The sequence below is a fragment of the Myodes glareolus genome, chromosome 18, assembly GCF_982192425.1.
Source record: "Myodes glareolus chromosome 18, mMyoGla1.1, whole genome shotgun sequence".
Taxonomy (NCBI): Eukaryota; Metazoa; Chordata; class Mammalia; order Rodentia; family Cricetidae; genus Myodes; species Myodes glareolus.
In genome coordinates, this window is record NC_142043.1 from 10,017,350 (window position 1) to 10,033,065 (window position 15,716).

The following is a 15,716-nucleotide window of genomic DNA, read 5'->3' on the forward strand; positions in this document are numbered from 1 at the left end:
ATAAATTCCTTAGCTGTGAGATGAACTGAAACAAAATATCTGGATCTAGGTGTGTTCAGAGTAAGAGATGAAATACACTGTTTCTAATCACACACGTCATCATGCCCTTGAGAGTGCTCTCAGGCCTCCTGCAGGGAACAAGCTCCTCCATTGGCTAGCTCTTGCCCTTTGGGAAAGCCTTCCTGCTTCCCAGCCCCAAGAAGACTTGATAACCAGCACTTGCTGGGCTATCTCCTAGCTGTGTGATCTGAAACAAACTATCCGACATCTCTGAGCCACCTTTGCATGCCGCATGGGGAGAAGAGCGGGTACAGGCGGCCTAGCACACACCAGGATTTCCTAACCGGCAGCTTTTTTGGTTTGGCTCCCCTCGCCTTCTGAGGTCACCGCTGCTATTATTCATTCACTCATTTTCTGGTTTTTATATTTCTTTCTTTCTTTCTTTGCTTGATTTTTACATCCTACCCAAAGCTTCCCCTCTTCCCAGCCCCCTCCCCATCCGCTCCTCCTCCACTGTTTCTCTTCAGATGCAAGCAGGCATCCCATGGATATCAGGCAGCCATGGGATATCAAGCTTCAGTGAGACCAGGCACCCCATCCTCCATCAAGGGTGAATGAGGCAATCCAGCAGGACGAATGGGTTCATGGGTTCCAAAAGCAGGCAACACAGTCAGAAATACCCCCCTGCTCTCACTGCTAGGAAAATCACTTGAAGACCAAGTTACACAACTAGAACGTATATGCAGAGGGCCTAGGTCAGTCCCTTGTAGGCTCCCTGGTTGTCAGTTCAGTCTCTGTGAGCCCGTGAGCCCAGCTTAGTTGGTTCTGGGGGTTTTTCTTGTGATGTCCTTGACCCGTCTGGTTACTACAATCTTTCCTCTCCCTCTTGCACAGGATTCTCCTACTGTTAGACTGTTTCCATCAGCTGCTGAGTGAGGCCTCTCTGAGGACAGTTGGGCTAGGCACCAATCTGCGTGTAGCAGACTAGCATCATTTCATTGACTTTTTTTTCCCTCTGTATTTGGTTCTACCCTAGGTCTCTGGGGTATCCTGCTTCTTGTTCCTTGTTCTTAAGCAAGGAAAGTGGGGCTCACAAGAGAAAAGTTGAGTATTTAAGGGAAACACTTGAGGTGCAGGTCACCAGACTTTCCTCCTGCTTTCTTCAGGCTCTCCTCCCAACCCCCTTAAGAAAACATCCTCCCACCAGGCAGTGGTAGCCCACACCTTCAATCCCAGGATTTGGAGGCAAATGATCTCGAGGTTCAAAGCCAGCCTGGTCTACAGAGTGAGTTCCGGGCCAGCCATGGCTACACAGAGAAACCCTGTCTCAAAATGAAACAAACAAACAACAACAACAACAACAAAGGCGTCCTTTCAATTTTGTGACTGAAGGGAAGGCAGCTGGGACCTACAATCTGTCCAGGCTGAAGTTCAACCTGAGACTGCCTGACTCCAGCCCACAAGGTCCTAACCTTAGCCTCCATCCTCCAATCAGGACCGCAGCCACCACCTGAGCTTCTGTACCTGCCTTGCATACTGGGATAGGACAAGGCACAGTGACTCCCACTAGGGAACCCCTCCAAACTCTTGCACTGGGAGGAGGGACTCAGGACTATGGCTACTCTGACTAAGACACTGTTTGTTCTAGTACCTTTTTCCCAGAGGTCTGTTTTCTCCACTGAATTACCTCAACTAGGTCAAGATGGGGGTCTTCTGACTCCCCTGGGCTTTCCACTGTGACTCACAAGTCATGCAGTCCCATGGGGGACTGAGTGGGCCCGAATAATGCGGGTAAACTGAAAGAAAAACAAAAACAAAAGTTTTTTTCCCAGGGTTCCCTGTGACGGGTGGGGGAGGGGCTGCTGTAGCAAGGCAAGGGGGCAGAGTTCGGTGGGCCTGACAGCGACACACCTCACAGGCACTCCACCTCAGCCTCTGCTGTGGACAGGATGGGAAGGGGGCTGTGCAGCAGGGTCTACACACCAGGAGGCTCGCCAGGCTGCCTCTCCACAGACGCTGAGATGAGGACCCTCTGGTTAAAGAGCTCCAGAGTGGCACCTTGTCCAAGACAAACGGTTCTGGTTGGACCTGCTCCATCCTTGTCAGCTGTGTAAACTTACACACGGTGAGTGCCTTTTGTGCTCAGTTTCCGCCTCTATAAAATGGGGCCAACAGAACTATCTACCTCATAGGCTAAGTATGAAGATTACAGGAGCCAGTATACCTGGAATGAGGCAGGCTCCCCATGTTAACTATATCTAATCCTTGATTATTTTTTTATTGTTTTGGATTAAAAGATGTTTTAAAAATAAAATTTTATTATTTATTTTGTGTGTACGGAGGTGAGAGAATAGTCCCCAAGAGGCAGTTGTCTTCTACCATGTGCGTCCCAGGGTCTCAGGTCTATAGGCAGGTGACAGGAGACATCTCTACCCACTGGACGACCTGGCCAGCACTGCTTTGGATTTTTGAGAGTGGGCCTCATGCACCCCCAAGCTGGCCTGGAACCCCCATCTGTAGCTGAAGATGACCCTGAACGCCAGAACCACCTTCTGCCTTCACTATCCACGGTCATTTGATTCGCGTTTCTACAGGAAAGGTGACTGTGAAGTCTAAATAAATGAGCTGGGCTGTGGTGTGGCTGGGTGGGAGATCATGTGCTGAGCATTTATGAGGCCTCACTGGCTCTCCAGCAGAGCAGGTAACTATTAAATAAGTGGCCTAACAGTCCTCCCCACCTGGACACCTCCCTGCCTGCAGGAGTCCAGCAGGGTCCACCGCTTGGGCAGACACTGCAGACCTGTGCAGTCACCATCAACTTCCAACTCCTGGCTCTAACTACCCACAGAAAAAGGGCAGAATGCTTGAGCAGAAACAGGTTACGTCGAGCATCATCTCTGAGACCCGTTTTTAAAGCGTTTTCTCCAAAATTATGTGTCCCTAGGAAACTAGGCCCAGTCCTTAACCAGGTCACCCTCCACTGAGGCCACCTGCTACCCTAAAGGCAACAGGGTATTCCAGGATCACTGACTTCCTGCTCTCAGACCACAGCAGGGGCCAGGGGGCTTGGCATCACTGGGCAGGGTGGGGGCAGCCACCGAGAGACCCTGAGGCGTCCCCTCACCACTTCACACACCCAGACAGGGAAGATGTTTGGGGTAGAGAGTGGGAGGATTTTTTTTTTTTTCAGATCTCCACCAGTCTGAGCCTGGCGCCTGCTACCCAACTTAGCCCTCCCCTTCGGAACGTGGGTCTTTCCGTGCCCGGACTTCCCCCTCCCAACCCAAATACACGCGGCTGTCCCCAGCCCCCCACCCCCATCCTCCCAGTCCCCCGGGCACAGCGGTATTCAGGGACGCTGAGTTTTGTTTACAGTCTAATTTGTTCAGATAATTGCCTCGACTTTACTCCGCGCTTGGCCCGCGTGGATCCAGCCTGAAGCCCCTTCTTCATTGGCTCTCACAGCACTTTATAGGAAATTCCCCATTGCAGAATGAGGCAGCGCGTGCGCGGGGCTGGGAGAGCGACTGTTCACAAAGCCCAGAAAGAGCCTCCCCAGCCCCAGCCCCCACACAGTGGGGAGTCGGAAGGAGGCAAGGCAGAGCCCGCGCCGGACGCCGGCTCCGGACTCGGGGGGCCCCCTGACCACTCCCAGCGCCAGGCGCAGCCCGCCCGAAACCAGTGAACCGTGTGCCAGCAGGACTTGGCCGTACCTCCAGGCTCCTAGAAATGGCCAGAGTTTATAAAGCGTCCCATAGGCTGGGTCCCCAGACCAGTGTGAACCTCTGCGGCCTATCTGCTTTGGCAGATCTGTAGCCCAACGTTCCCATTTTTCCTTCCCCAAAGTTTGGTCCACGTGGTCTTCTTCGGCTCGCCGCTGGCCGCCTGGCGGGGGGAAAAGTGGCTGCACCTGCTTTAGGCGAATTATGGTAGCACTAGAAGTTAGTCTCCCCTCCCTCCGCCGCTCTTTCGTTCGCTCCCTCCTCCCAGTCGCTCGGCGCGCTCCCTCCTTCCCTCCACCCCTCCGGTCCTCCGCCCGGTGCGCCCCGCCCGCGAGCCGCTCGCTCGCAGCCACTCGCAGCCGGGGCTCAGTCGCAGCCCCTCGGAGTCCAGAGCCGGCCGCCCCTGCGGGCCGGACAGTGCCACCGGCGGCCGGGACGGAGCCCCCCAGCACGCGATCAGGGCGCGGCGCAGGCGGCCGCGGCGCGGCGGGGAGGAGCCCGGGCCGGAACCAGGGCTGGGCCGGGGGCGGGGACGCCGGGGTCCCGGAGCCCCGAAGCCGGAGCGAGCTCAGGAGCGTCGCGGGAGCCCGGGGAAGGAAGATCGGAAGCCTGAGGTAGCCGAGCCCTCCTACAAAGTGCGATGCCCCCGAGGGGCTGAGGCGCGCGGCGTTCAGTGCTGGAAAGATCGCCTCGGAGCGGCGCGGCGCGCAGGGGCAGTCCCGGCGGGTGACGGCGGGCCCGGGCTGCGACCCGAGCGAGCCCCATGCCCCGTGCGGGCTGACGGGCCGGAGCCCGCACTGAGCGGCCGGGCCAGACAGGTAGGTGACCGATCCAAGAGACCCCAGGGACTCGGGTGGGGGCTGGGCTGACGACTCGTCGAACTCCCCAGCTCGCTCACTCTCTCGCTTGCTCCCTGGCTCACTTTGTGTTTGCAAACTGCCGGCCCGAGGCGCGCCGGGCGCCGGGAGGAGCCTGGCCCCGGGCCGGAGCACTTTGTTCCAACCGGGGCCGGCCGCGTCGCACTGACCCCAGCGGGTACGAAACCCTGTCCTCGGCCCGGGCTTCCAGCGGGCTGGAGCTGTCTGGGGAACAGGTGGGGGCTGCGGCGCGGGGTTGGGGGGCAGCGGGAAGCCGGCCATGGGGGCGGCTTAGAGAGGCCACTGAGGCCCGCCCTGCCCCAAGAATCTGGACTCCGCCCCCTTCTGGCCTCGCTGCTGGGAATGGGGTGTTAGGGGGCGCGACCCCCCCTCCCGGAGTGAGACAAAGAATACTCCCGGCCCGGACTTTCCTGAACCGGGAAGGGAAGTGGTGAAGTGGGATCCCCCAAGTCCAGTCTGCACGGGACTCCCCAGGACTAGCAAGAGGCAGAGGGACTTGAGGAGGTGGGGGTGAGGGGGTACGACTAACAATCTCAAACACCTTGTCGCCTTGATCGCACCTCGGAAGTGCTGAGACTAGTCAACCTTCTTTCCCTTCATCCCTTAATCAGATCTGAGATAGAGCGGAAAAACTTCTTGGGGACTTGAGAGAGACTGGAAATGGCCCCTGTGATTTTTGTGTGTTGGAGCTGGTTGGTGGGGGACAGACCCGGTGGATAACCCCCACTGGGATAGGGCTTCTTCAGGGTTGTGGGGAAATAAAGTGACTGGACGGAGGGCCCAATGCCACCAGAGAGATGAGGCTGCCGGATTGACCAAGCCGGACCCCATTCCTCCAGACCGAGCACTCTGGTGACTCACTAGACAGCCCTTTCGTCTCCCCAACACCTCTCTGACCCGCGGCTACCCTCGGCGGTGCTCAAATCTTGCATTCCGCTTCTACGTAAAACTTCTGCCTCTTGGGCTGCGCCGGAGCAGAACCCGGTGGCGCTTAGAGACCTGGGGCCGCGGCCACCTGTGTGAAGGAACTTGTGATTTCGTGGGACGCGGATTCTGAGGCAAAAGCCGTGACCATCACAGATTGACCTTCTTTCCCAAGTGAGGCGACCGCGTGAACACCCTCATGTAGCGTTTGCCGACTCTGTAGGTTGAGAGGACAAGGGTATGGGGGGCTGTCCCTGCTCTCAGGCCGTGCCCCTCTCCTTTGCATCCCGGGCCTCTTACACCGCGGTGCGGGGTGTTTCCACGTTCCTTTGCTTGGCACCTGGGACTTCAGCTATCTGGAGATAGGCGCGTGTGGTGCACCTTTAGACGGGTCTACCCACCCGATGGACCGTGGCGCTCTGAGCGGGGGAGGGCACCAGGAGGAACAAACCTGCGTCCAAACCCACTGTTTGGTGGTTCCAGAGCAAGTCGAAAAGAGTTTTGGCTAATGCGGGATTTTTGCCTTGAATTTAAAGCGTCTTTACCTGGATTGGCAGTCGACGGCGTTGGGGCTGGATTTCGGGGTCGGGAGCTTCCGCGACAGTTGTTTTGTTTTGCGCGAGTGTCCCATCTCACACGAAGAAAGGAGCAGCGAGTGGTCCGTGCTGTTCCACCGCTTCCTGAAGAAGCTTAGCCCCCACCCCCACCCCCGCGAACCTCAGTGGGTAGGCCCTCTTGGCCTAGGTACCCTGCGGTACCGGCATTTTAAGCCCCTGGTTGAGATCAACCGAGGAGCCAGGGGGAGGCTCCTTAAGGGGAGCGGTCGGCCTCAGACGACCTCTGCCCGCCCCCGCGGAAAACCGCTGTGGGGAAGTCTGCAGGCTTTCCTTCTTTCTCTTTTTTCTCCTTAAACTTGAGAAACTTTACCTTGCCAGGGTGATTCAGGGGCTGTCGTCTGGAGGTTGGAGGGGCCCTTGGATGACTTGCTGGCTCTGAGATACCCTGAGAACAGCGCGTGTAAAGAAAGAATGTCCACCACTCTAGTCAGTTGGGCAAGGTAGCCTGGTATCAGGGCTGTTCTAGGACCCCCTCTTCCACACTTGCTGCATCCCCCGTGATATATGAACCTCAACTTGCGGTGACCCTTAAGTGCCCGGTTGTGTTTTGTTGTTTTTGTTTTATTTTGTAGGAGGGTTGGGGAGGCTTGAGACAGTCTCTTTATGTTGCCTAGGCCAGCCTCATACAATGTCCTTCCGCAGCCTCTCGGATGCTGGGTTTACAGACGTGTTCCACACACACCTCACCAAGCTCCTTCTATATTTTACCCTAACTCCAACCTTGGAAGTTGGAGGAGACTCTCTCTGAGTACAGTCTCTTCTGAGGCTAAGGCTAGGTTGGAACTGAGGAGCAGGAAAGCATTGGGGAGTCAGGCCCAACTTGCTGGTGGACCTGCTTCTGTTCCCCCCTAGATATCCCCACCCCTTTACTCTCTACCTTTGGCCAGAAACTCCCTTTCTGACCGTCTGGTAGGTAGGTCCCTTCTTGCCAAGAATGTGCATATCCTGCTGGGCCCTCCCTCCAAACGCACCTTTCCCTAGCAGGGGAGGACTCCCGGAGGATTGGAAGGGGGTGGCTTTCTTTGATCTGGTAATTTCCTCAGTGTTTGCTGAGCCCCCTCCTTGCCTGGGCAGATTCCAGGCTGGGCACTAGGGTCTGGAGCCTCCTCTCTGGACCTCCGCTTACCGGAACAGATAAGACAGAGGTGATGGGAAGGTAGGTGGCATGCGAGGGTTTGATTCCAGAAGACTGTTTGAGGGAGGGAAGGGGCATCTCCCCACGAAGCCACCCTTCTTTTCCTACATTTTAACCCTTCACCGCCCGTGGTACTTTTGGAAGATTTACCTTCTAGCCACCATGTACTGAAGCTCAGGCCTTTATTCTTGTTGCCCAAACGGCGCTAACTTCCCTCCATCCTAGGGGCTTCTCTATTTCTCTGCCCCTCCCCCTCCCCTTTCCTATCCTCTCAGTTTCCCCAGGCCCAAGGCAGCCATGGGCCTATTTCTGCTGGAATTCATTGCCTTCATTGGCCGAGAATAGCTTCCTCTGAGGTGGTTCCGGAGCCCTAGAACCCGAGGCACACAGCTCGTGCCTCCCTAGGGCCATACGTGTGTCAGAGTAAAAAGGGCTTTGGAATTTGGCACTTGAGATAGGGCTCTAGGGAACTTAATTAAGCTGCTGGAACCTCAATTTTCTTAGGCTGTAAAGTAGGTCAACAATGCCCAGAGTAGAGCAGCAGCTTGGGGGTTGAATGGGAGGTAAAGTTTCACACCCTAGCAAGCGTCTGGCCTTCAGAGTGCCACCCGGGGATGACACGCTTTTCATTTTGTTTTCTCTAACTAGTTCACTGGCACTGCCAGGCCATTTACTGGGCCGAATACTGGAAATGCTGGAGTATAAACCTTCAGTTTATAGGCTGGAAAATGAAGCCAGAGAGAAGTGGCGACTCGTGTGAGGTTTTCGCTGCTGCCCAGGCACAGAGCTGAGACTAAGTTGCTGGGCTCCCGAATAACCAGGGGCTGGAGCCTCTGCCTTGGGCAAGTGAGGCCAGGGGATAGAGAGCTGACACTTTGCCAGCCTGGCCCAGCCGGTCGTCTCCCTAGCTTGTCTGAGCTGTACTTCCCGCATTCTCTGCCTGTGCTTCTAACAGATACAAATGAGACAGAATTCTCCAGAAGACTGAGGAGAAAAAAATTCCTGGAAGACTAGTGTCTCCTTTTTTAAAAGGAAAGATTCCTAGTGTTTGGGAATGGCACCCCCTGTCCTTACATGAAGCTGTCAGGCAGAGCTCCTCAGGTTTGGGACCTGCCGCTGAACGGTCGAGTCAGAGAGGCAAGAACCTTTCCTACAGGGAGCCTGAAGCTGTCTGTCCTTCCCATCACCGCTGGAATTCTCTGGAAATGAACACTTTTCTTTACTGCCGGTGGCACCGATCCTGGGTCTCAGTGGGAATCCTCTGCCTGTGGCCTCTGACTTTGTATATGCTCCGAGCTCTCTCAGAAGACTTGGGGTACACTGATGGGCCGGAAAACAAGAGCACCCCCCACAAAAGGTGCCTTCTGCATGGAACCACAGGGTGAGGGGTCATGCAATCTTCCTCATTGTACCACCTTCCTTGATTCCAGGACAGATGGACGGAGACACACACACACGCACACACACACGCACGCATGCACACACACGCTTTTGCCCACTTACCTGCAAACAAAGTCATACATCTTCTCCCAAGCCCTATCTGAAGCCTGCGCCTCCAGCCCCAGGTGTCTCCTCTTCTCTTGGGGCCCTTCCCCTCCACCACTGCCTCAGGATGACTGGGCTGCATGGGTGGTGCCAGATAGAGGTGAAGGGTACTTGCTTTCGCACTGGAATTGGTTCTGATGGCATCTGACCCCAGCTACTACTGTGTAAATGGGTAGGGGGAGCAAATGGTGGATTTCCTCATAATAGGACAGTATGCAGAATTAAGCATGCCATTTGTTTGAAGTAGGGAGGGGGCAGAGATGACACAATTCTGTCAGTCTGTCTGTCTATCGTGTTGTGAAGCATGGCATGCCTCAGTTTCTGACTGGCAGGAAGAGAGGGAAAAGTGATGGCTGCCAGGCTTGAGGAGGATTTTGGGAATCAAGATGGGCGTTTCTACAAACCCCAGTGCCTACTGTGTGCAGCAGACACATTGGCAGGACCTAGAGAAGAGAGGAAATGAAAGGGGGCTCTCTTGCAACTCTGAAAGCCCAAGCTGGAGTAAGTAGGCGAATGTGGATCTTTGAGATGGGTGCTGAGGACAAGAGAGGGTGGGGTTCTGACAGGGTTCAGAGGTCTTGCCTTGCCCCTCCCCCACCCCAGTGTGAGGGGAAGATGAAGGTGTGGGAAGGTAAGGAGGGTTGAGTTCCGGTTTCCTCAGTTCTGCCAAACCAGAGCTGGCTCTTGGGATACGATTCCTGCTGGGCCTGCATTCCTAGCGGACCAGGTCTGAAGAAGTCACTCTTTGGGACTTCCCTTTTCAGTAGGAATTCCCTGTGTGGAGGAAGGAAAATGTCCTGCCAGAGAGAATTAGAGAGGAGTAACGAAACATCAGGGTGTGCCCACGGTCTGGTGCGGAGCAGCTGCTGGAAGGGCTGGGGGAGTAAGGGCAGGGGCTTGTGGCATTCAGAGCGGTAGGCTGTGTTGAGGTCTTACCTATGTTCCCTTGGGAGACTCTCACCTGGGTTTCCCCCAGAGACCACAAGCTACCTGCCCTTCTTCCCAGTTGGAGCGCAATGATGATGGAAGCTCCGAATGGCTCCCCTGGCATCTTGCTGAGTCCCAAGAGCATCAAACATCCTTGCCCCTTGATGAAAGGCTGGAGATGACTGAGACCTGAGCCCAGGAAGACAACCGTGGGTTGTGAGACCCAACCCACCAGAGCACAGGCTTCTACCCACCTCCGCTGGGCTTGAGCCAGTCTCGCAAACTCAGACTTCATGATCTGCGTTTTGCTATAGCGTGTCCCTCAGTGTTATACTCCTTGTGCTCAGGGATGACTCTCTGGGTCCTCCAAGTACACTGTGGGGTCTCTGTAAGGCACTGCCACCAAAGTCCTAACTTTCTGCCTGGCCTTTGGCATGTTCTCTGTGGATAACCGGTTTCCTACAGTGTAGTTGGCAAATGACCGCCTCCTCTCCCTGGCCTCAGTTGAGGATGGTCACTGTCTTTGCCAAGGCAGCATGGCCTCTACCCCTGAAGGGGCTGCCTGCAGGGGGCGCTGTGGAACTCAGGGCAAGGGGCCCTGTGACCCACGCAAGCCACCTCTTAGCCAATTAGACAGCCAGACCCTGATTAAAAGGGGTGCTGCCCGCCTCCTTCTGCCCGATCCCCATCGACGAGATTTCCCTTCATCAGAATCTCACATCCTCCAGAAATTAATTTGATGCCTCTTGTTATCAATTAATTGAATCTCGTTGGGAGAGCGCTCCGAGAGGCGTGCTGCAGCTTGGCCCTTATGTGTTTCTATCCCCATCCCCCACTAACCAGGACAGCTCAACCCTTCCCCCAAACTCTTTCTTTCTGCTTTTAATTTCACTTTATTTTCTAAAATCAAAGCTCTGCTCTGAGTCCCTCTGCCAGGTTTGATGTGGATGGATACCTCCAGCTGGGTTCTGGCTGAACTCGCCTTGTCAGGGAGTCTACCTCTCTATTTGGTTTCTCCTTAAATAAACAAAACCTCACCCTTTAGGGTTTGTCTCTGCCCCTGACTCTGTGTGCTCCAGGGGCTAGAACTTGGGAGGGGTTAGAATAGCTTCATCCTAGATAGGGAAAGAGAGACACACAGAGGGATCAAAGCAGGGGTCTCTCACGTGAACGCGTGCCGTGGCAAACGTGTCTGAGGACAGCTCCTGGGAGTTGGTTCTCTCCTCCTCCGTGGATTCTGGGAGTCAAACTCAGGTTGTCAGGCTTGGTGACATGCACCTTTACCTGCTGAGTCATCTCAGTGACCCAGCCTCCCGCTGTCCTGTTCTGTTGTGGGATATTCGGTTAACTAGCAAAGATGTGTTGGATTTGCTTATGCTGCATTTGTTCAGCTATGTAAAGATGTGTGCATTTTTGTTAATTAAATAAAATTAACCTAGACTCAGAGAGGCGGAGTTAGCAACTGGTTAGCAGGATGTGGTGGGGAAGAGCTTAGCGTGGGTTTCTTAGTTGGGGTGGTATGGAATAAGAAAGAAAACGAGATGACAGAGGCCAGACAGACAGACTGGGAGGATGTGGGAGAGTAGGACATGCAGAATGAAAGAAAGGTAAAAAGCCCTGAGGCAAAACGTTTAGATGAATGGAAACAGTTAAATTAAGTAAAAAGAACTAGTGGACAAGCCTAAGCTAAGGCTGAGCACTCGTAATTACGTCTCCATGTCTTTATTTGGGAGCTGGTTCGTGGCTCAAAGAAAATGCCAACTACACTGTTCATCAATTTTAGGAATTATTTAGAAGTTGTCACCCTTGGCAGATCAATTTATCATTTGTAGGGCAGAGAGCACTGGTATGGACCCCTGCCCCCACCCCAGCTTCCTGAGAGTCAGGATAAGCATCTTTGGCGCTCAATGTCAGTCAAAGTGGAAGTCCAGGCTCCATCCCTGTAATGGAAGATGCGGAAAAGGCTCTCTAATGCCTCCCAGTGAAGAAGAGTGCTTTACAGCAGCAGTTCTCAGTCTGTGGGTCGCAGCCCTCCAGAGTTGCATATCTGATGTTCACATTGCAATTTATAATGGTAGTCAAATTGCAGTTATGAGGTAGAGATGAAATAACTTTATGGTTCGGGGTCACCACAATATGAGAAACTGTACTGAAGGGATGCAGCATTAGGAAGTTGAGAACCACTGATTTGCAGCTTCCTCATCCTAATCTGCCACATCCTGGTGACCCCAAGGGTGTGATTATTGCTCGCATTTGACAGTTGAAGGACCTGGGTCCACCTGTTGTGGAACTTGACTCTTGAAATGCTTCATTATTTCAGGGGCAGGGGTAGTGTCACAAGTTGACTGACCTCACCCCTGCTTTTTGTTGGCTGCCATACAGCTCAACCCATGGTAAATGTCACATAAAGTCACATAAATATTCCCACTTGGGCTTCCTTTACAAGCAAACACAGCCTTTGCTTATGTGCAGTGAGGACACATTGAGGCTGAGTGGCAGCTTCTGCTCCCTGGGCCTCTTTAGTGGCCGTCTTAGCTATGAGGGGTTACTACTTAGCACCTTTCATTTCTTTCTGTTTTACATGTATGTCTATGCATCACATGTGTGCCTGGCTCCCACAGGATCCTTTGGAAGAGATGCCAGTGCTGTTAACCACTAAGCCATCTCTATAACTTCAGATCTTTCTTTTCCTTCCTTCCTTCCTTCTTTCCTTCTTTCCTTTGGAAACAGGGTTCTACTGTGTAGCTGTAGCCGACCTCAAGTTCATATATATTCTCCTGTTTCTACCTTCCAATTTCTGGGATTATAGGAATTAAAGCTGGTTAACATCTTTTCACATGGACGTTAACTTGGTCCCAGTTTTGTTGTGTTGTCCCCCCCCCTTTTTGGAGACAGGGTTTCTCTGTGTAGCCCTGTCTGTCCTGTGTAGATAGGCATTTTTGTCCCACCTGGTCCCACAGCTGTTCATTCCCAAAGAAACACACAGAAGCTTATATTATTATAAACCATTTGGCCTATTAGCTCAGACTTATTATTAACTAGCTCTTACAACTTAAATTAACCCATAATTCTTGTCTGCGTTTAGCCTTGCGACTTGATACCTTTTCTCAGTAAGACATTCTCCTCTTGCTTCCTCTGCATCTGGCTGGTGACTGACAGGTTTTCCTCTTCCCAGAATTCTCCTAGTCTGGTCACCCTGCCTATGCTTTTTGCCCAGCTACTGGCCAATCAATGTTTTATTAAACTAACACGAGTGACAAATCTTTACTGTGTACAAGAGCTTTATTGCACAGTAGTCCTGGAACTCGCTCTATAGACCAGGATGTCTTTGAACTCACAAAGATCACCTGTCTCTGTTGGGATTAAAAGTGTGAGCCACCACTGCCTGGCGTGATCCCAGTATTCTTTATGGAGATAAAGGTAGGGTGGGATAGGGAGAAGGTACCTTGAAGGCTCCAGAGGCTCAGAGAAGACCTGTAAGGACACTCTTGCTGAAATCTAATTCCTATTCCCGTGCTGCTGCTAAGAATTGACAGTGGCATTCAGTTCTTGCTGGTTTGGGTGGTCCTGGGGTTGAGCCAGATGTCATTAAGCTCCAGTCCTAGGGGGTCTTGCCCCTTTCTCCTGTGAAGTGAATTTTAAGGCTTCATGCTTCCTTCCAGGAACTGTACAAGTACAAAGTACCTTCTTGTGTATGTCTTGTTTGGGCAAGAGCCTTTTTAGAAGGATCATTGCCCCCCACCTCCTACTGGATCCCCAGCGAGGAGATTTCTCTTCCTCAGAATCTCACATCCCCAAGAAAACAATTTGACGCCTCTTGTTATCAGTTACTTGATATGGAGGTCCTCTAAGAATGGGATCACAAGTGGATTCTGGCCCACTGAGGCCTAGAGAGAACAAGGCACCTTCTGAACCTAACCTTGATGCAGGGGCAGAGAGTGCAGGAGCATTTTCTCAGCCTTTGCCTGTCTTGGTGTTGCTGTGTCTTAGATGTCCCTGAATTGGTGCCCAAGAGCCTTCTGAATCCCATGCCTAGAAATTTTCTGGGGAGACAGAGGGGCCAGGGCTGGGTCAAGGGCCATGGAGTGTCAGACCAGGTGGTCTGCCGCAGGCCTACAGGAGGCTCTGGTGCCAAGGGCACCACCAGAACCAGGCTCCAGACAGGCTCCAGATGGTCACTTGAGCCCTGAATGGGTAGCCCCTACCCCTGAACCGGCAGGCCCCCCACGTAAGACGTCACTATTTAATTAGCTCCGTCTGATTAACCAAACTTGGCATTAGGCTCCTCTTGCCCTCTTCTCTCCCAGCTCCGAATCAATGGCTTTGATATGCTAATTAGGGAGTAATTTAATTTCAAAAGGCCGCAATTAACAAGGGTGTTGTGGACATGCTGTAGTTAAGCGGAGTAATCTAATTTGCATTAGTAACAAGCAGGGACTAATTAGAAGCTTAATTAGACACTTAGATGGCTCTTATGTTTACTTTCTTAATGAGATGGAGTGGGCTCTTTGGTTCTCTCGGTCTCTCTTGTCCTGGTCCTGTCTCTGTTAATCCTTCCTTTTGGTCATGGTAATAGGAAAGAGTATTGAATGGGGCTTCCTTGCCAGGCCTGGTGGAAGCATCGTGACGTCAGAAAGTGTCAGTGAAGAGTATCTGAGGTCCATGGGTTGTCACCACTGAGGGGGGATGCTGGGAAGGATCTGGGACCAGATGACCTTGTCAATTATTTGTTCTTCTTTCAAAGTGAGCCCCAGGAGTGTGGCAGAGGGAAGAGGGTGAGGGTTTGGTGGAGGCCGGCAGGGACTCTGAGTGGGTTGACAAGGATTAAGAAGCATAGGCTGCTCCTGCAGGTCTGGACCCATAATCCCTGCTACTCAGGAGGCTGAGGCCCATTTAAGCCTGTCGAGATTACAGAGTGAGTTCAAGACCAGCCTTGGGTTCCTTAGGGAACTCCTACCTGACACTTTCTGGGGAAGAAAGGTTTTTTGAAAGGTTGATGGCGTAGCTCAGTGGTAAAGCCCTTGCGTGGCGTACGTGAGGAACTAGGCTCAGCCTCTAGTACCATGAAGAGAGACAGGGACACACAGAATGAAACACATTGGCAAATTGTGCTTTGGAGGCTTCCTGCCTGTGACTTGGCTCAGAAGTAACCTGCAGGGACCTTTCCAGGGTATCACCTCCCTTTAGGTACCCCTCCTTTCTTTTAGTGCCTAACATAACATTTGCAAAGTGGAGCACACGTGCACGTGTGTGTGTGTGTGTGTGTGTGTGTGTGTGTGGTCTGTGAGTTTCTCAACCCCAGCTGTATTTGCAGTTCAGGGTCCTGGAGAAGGCTGTGTGAGGTACCCATGCCTGCGTCACTCCCCAGAGTCCGACTTAACTGACCGAGAGTACGAAGTAGGAATGGTTTGTTTTTAAGGCTCCTCTTTCAGGAAGAGCCTGTGTACCTTTGTTGCTTATGGTCCTTTTTCACCCCACCAAAAGCCAGAGCTGGGTTTCTTTCACCTCTGTCTGCCAAGATTCCACCACACTCAGTATCCATTGCAGGGCAAGGCCCACCCAGCACCTCTGTACCAGGAGCTTGTGCATAGCGAAGGGGCTTCGCGTTGGCTTCCTGATGCAGAGCTGAGACTGTCTGGAGAAGGAGCTGCACAGTGGAGGGAAGTGGCCCCAAAGGCTTGTGAACCTTCAGGAAGAAAGGCCAAACTGGTACCAATCAATGGACACCAATGAAATCAAGAGCTATAAAGAGATAGAGTTCCAAAGCTGGGCAGTGATGGCACACGCCTGTAATATGAGCATTTGAGAAGTGGAACCGGGAGAATCAAGAGTTCAAGGTCATCCTCAGCAAAATTGCCAGTTTTACCTCAAAAAATGTGATTCTAAAGCCTGGTAGTGGCCTTGTGGCCCCAGCACTGGGAAAGTCAGGAGGATCATGGGAGTTCCAGGCCACCCTGGCCTACCCAGT

General features: G+C 53.1%; 1 protein-coding gene across 2 annotated transcripts in view; it reads left to right on the plus strand.

The window, feature by feature from the left end:
- The first annotated feature begins 4,317 nt into the window (after window positions 1-4,317).
- Foxp4 (forkhead box P4) overlaps window positions 4,318-15,716 on the plus strand; it is a 54,586-nt gene continuing 43,187 nt past the window's right edge. For both annotated transcript variants that reach the window (XM_085679246.2, XM_085679247.2), the window contains exon 1: window positions 4,318-4,540. The gene's annotated coding sequence lies outside the window, so the exon portion shown is untranslated. The remainder of the gene's footprint in view (window positions 4,541-15,716) is intronic.